The following is a 4,129-nucleotide window of genomic DNA, read 5'->3' on the forward strand; positions in this document are numbered from 1 at the left end:
GAGAAAAGCCTGCGAGGGAGCAGGAGGGAAATGCAGCGCTGGCAGGAGCCTGGGGGGCCTCAGCGGGGCAGTCTGCTCCCGTGCACCCCCTCTTCTGCGCTCTGGAGATGCTCAGCAGCCCTTGGAGCCTCCCCTAGCTCCTCCTGCAGTTACGGGGCTGGGACACCCCAAACAAACCAGCAACGGAGCTGGGGTGAGACCCAGAGCATCGCTGTGCTCTGACCCCCCGTCCCTGGGGACCTGCTGAGCCTTTGGTGATCCCGGGGTGGAGGGATGTGCTGTGACACCGCTCAGGCCCCTGAAAATGGGCTCGGGCCACTCCTGCCTGTGCTTTGTGATCCCATGTGGTGCCAGCAGCTCTCGTGGAAAGGCAGAACTCATGGATTTGTCCTTTACTGCCTCAAAATATCCGCTCAGCTCTTGGAGCTGGCACCCTGTGTGTGATTCCCAGCCGAGCCTGGCTCAATCCCTTTGCTAAAGGGTTTTTTAACCTCTAGCGCAGTGGGGCCTGGGAGGAAGCTGCAGCTGCAAACATCTTGGTTCCTCTGCGTGTTTGGAAGCAGGTGTGTGGCTGGTAAATGCATGAACCAAGTGTGCCGGCACCTGCGACCAGCTGTTCCCTGGCAGGAGCTGGCATGGCACGGGCTGTGCCGGCAGCCTCTACCTACGCTGGAGCTGGCTGTCGTAATGCAAACCCTCACCCCAGCAGTTTGGCACGGCACGTGCCCTCGTGCTGGCTGGGCTGGGGAGGAGGCTGCAGCGTGCTCCGATGTGTCTGGTGAAAACCTTCCTCTTGGGAGACCCTTCTAATGGCCCTATGCAGGGGGGGAGCAGTGGTGTGAGGCCCAAACCTTATTAGACACTGGAGAATCCCCACGGGAGAAGCACCTCTGCCGTTGCCAAGGCTGTCCGGGGCAGGCGGCCGCACCAGCACCCAGGCTGAGAACGGCCCGTCCCCCTTGGGACGTGCTGGGGTTTCTGACTGGGGCGGTGGAGCTGGCCGCTGGGCTGCTATTTTGGAGGACACCCTCGCAGCTGTTTGGCCTCATCTGACCCCCCCGCTGGCTTCCCGGGTGTCACCCGCCCAGTGCTGGGTGTCCCCTCGCTCAGGGCAAGGAGGAGGTGGAAGTCCTCCCGCTGCCTGGAACCGGAGAGGGGCTCAAGGAAACCATGGACCTCTCCAAAACTACTGCGCTGGGGATTTACTTCATTGCCCTCTCTTATTTTTTTTTTTTCCTCTTCTTCCTCCCCAGCCTTCTCCAAGCTCTGGCGCATGGCCACAGGGGCTAGCAGGCTGTTTCTTAATGAAGGTAGAGGTTCGTATGTAACCACATCCCTTCCAGGAGAAGGGCTTAAAACATCACTGTCCTGGTTTTGGCTGGGATAGAGTTAATTTTCTTCTTAGTAGCTGGTACAGTGTGTTTTGGATTTAGTGTGAGACTAATGTTGATAACACACTGATGTTTTTAGTTGTTGCTAAGCAGCACTTATCCAGAGTTAAGGATTTTTCAGTTTCCCCTGCTCTGCCAGCAAGCAGGTGAACAAGGAGCTGGGACAGAGCGTGGCCAGGACAGCTGACCTGAACCAGCCGGAGGGATATTCTGTGCCACAGGATGTCGTGCTTAGTATATAAACTGGGGGGAGTTGGCCAGGAGGGGCCGATCGCTGCTCAGGCATCAGTCAGCAGGTGGTGAGCAACTGCATTGTGCATCACTTGTCTTGGGTTTTATTTTTTCCTTTTTTTTTGCTATATTCCTTTTCATTACAGTTATTATATTTTATTATTATTATATTTTATTTTGCTTTAGTTATTAAACCATCCTTATCTCAACCCACAAATTTTACTACTTTTTTTTTTTCCCCAATTCTCTCCATCCCACTGGCACAGGAGGAGCGAGCAGCTGTGTGGTGCCTAGTTGCTGGCTGGGGTTCAACCATGATGATCCTTTAATGCAAAATTCAAAATAAAGTAAATTGCAACTCACAGAAAGGGAACTGTCAGGGATGTTTTCTCCAATGTTTTCTTCTCTTTTTGTAACACACTGACCAAAAGCAAACGGCAACAGCTGGAAACTGTGTCAAACAAATAACAGAGCCTCTAAAAAAAACCAAACAAGCCCAGGCAGCTGCTTGCTTCCCTCACTGCCCTCGGGGCTGCTGCAGAGCTGCCCCTGGGGCTGGTGGGGGGCGTGTCTGTGCAAACCCACCAGCCACCCTGCCTGGAGAGGGAAGGTCCCAACTCCCCATTTCTCCCAGGTGTGAACTTTCCTGTAGAAATACAAGGGGGAAAGAACAAGTTTTACACAGATTTCAGCAGACTGTCTGGCTCACAGGGCGTTTTAAGGAATCCCTGCCTTTAATTGCCCTTAAACACGCACTGCTGGATGCATGGGACCGCTGACGTGGGCTGGGAGAGCCGCAGGAGCAGCTTTCCAAGGCGAGTGAGTGAGTACGGAGCCAGAGATGCCGGACTGGACAAGGTACGGCCTTGAGCACTGGCAGAGAGGGTGAGAAACTTGTGGAAATGCAGGATCTATGGCACCGAGAAGATTTGCGTTGCGTATCAGGAAAAAATCTCCCTCAGGAGATGCAGTTCAGCACTAATGCAGGCTGTGCTCGGGTGGGAAGCTTTCTAAAGGCTGGATGACTGCGTGCCAGAGGTGAGCCGTGCTGGAGGCTGTCTCGGGGGGACCGGAGGGCTCCTGGCAGTGCGTTTTAGCCCTGTGTTTCCAGGCCTGGCTGTGCTATGACGAGCGTCCCTGCCTGTCTGCTGCCTTTCCTGCCTGCTGGGGAGATAAGCTGTTTGGGCAGGATTATCTTTGACACGCACCATGTGCCTCCTGGGGCCTGGGGTGATCCTTGGGTGCTGCTGCTGACAAGCAGCAAAAGGCAAATGAATCGTCGTGAGATGAGAAAAGGGCAAGGAGGGCGGGAGTGTACTTGAGTGAGTGAAAAACACAAGCAATGTTGGTAAATTCCCCAGTAAAGGCACCTCCTGCAGCCAGAGCAATGTCCCCGGCTGTTCTCCAGGCGGGGAAGGGTCAGGATGCACCTGGTATCAGCTGGGGTTTTGGGATCACAGTGTGGCCTTTCCCCAACAGCCGAGCCCGCAGCCGGAGGAGGCTGTTGTGCTGATGAAGATGAGCGGTAAGGATTGCCTTCGGGTTTGAGGATCGGTAGGAGCACAAATGCTGCTTGCCATGCTTGACTCAATGGAAACCCTTCCCCAGCCGCGTTTTTTATCAGAAACAGAAGTCTTCAGTGCCCGTGTTGACATCGCACAACAGAGAGAAAACAGATGCCGCCTCCCAGCCCAGCGCTGGCTTCAGTTCAGAGGCCTTTGCAGCTTCCCCGGTGCCTGTATCGCCTCTGAGGGTTACAGATAAAAACCCTGTTCTGTTTTATTTACCATCCATTATTTATTATTATCCTGGAGCACGAAAACACGCTTTGGGATTGAATGTCCTCACCAAAATACCCAAGTGTGCTGGACGCATTGGGAGCCTTCAATGGTGGGGGGGGAGAAGCCAGTGAAGCATGGTCTAATGAGGGAAGGACGGGGGAAAAGGGACCTGAGTGGGCAGCGATGGTGGGACAGGCCAGCAGCTGTCGAGGAGGGAAAGCGTGTCCTCGCCTCAGGAGAGCTGTCATAACAGAATTCCCTGCCTAGCGCTGCAGAGGTTTAACGCACGTTAAATTTCACACAAAGCGCTGGCAGCAGAAGAGGTTCCCGAGAAAGACGCGGTTTGTCTCAAGGGCCTTTGTGCCCTGCTTAAAAACGGGCGGTGCCGAATTACGGGCTGTTCCTCAAAGGTGGGCAGTGAAGCAGCAGCTTCTCGGCCCTGCTCCACACCCACGGGTCTGTGGGGCCCGCCAGAAGGGCCGTACCTGGCAGGGAAGACACCCGGCAGCAGGAACCACCCAGCCCGGCCTGGACCGGCACGGCTGCCCTGGGCAGAGCCGTCTGGGACACACCAGGAGCTGCGCTGAGCTCGGCGGGCCCGGGGAACCGGCGCAGGGGGAGAGCAGGGAGGCCCCGGCTTCACCCCCAACTTCGCAGCTGCTGCAGGGCAGCCCGAGCGCGGGCAGCCTGCGAGGACGGCGGCAGCGGGGCTGGCTGCCGGCAGGG

This window comes from Haliaeetus leucocephalus, unplaced genomic scaffold, assembly GCF_000737465.1.
Source record: "Haliaeetus leucocephalus isolate CR32 unplaced genomic scaffold, Haliaeetus_leucocephalus-4.0 Scaffold164, whole genome shotgun sequence".
NCBI classification, from domain to species: Eukaryota; Metazoa; Chordata; class Aves; order Accipitriformes; family Accipitridae; genus Haliaeetus; species Haliaeetus leucocephalus.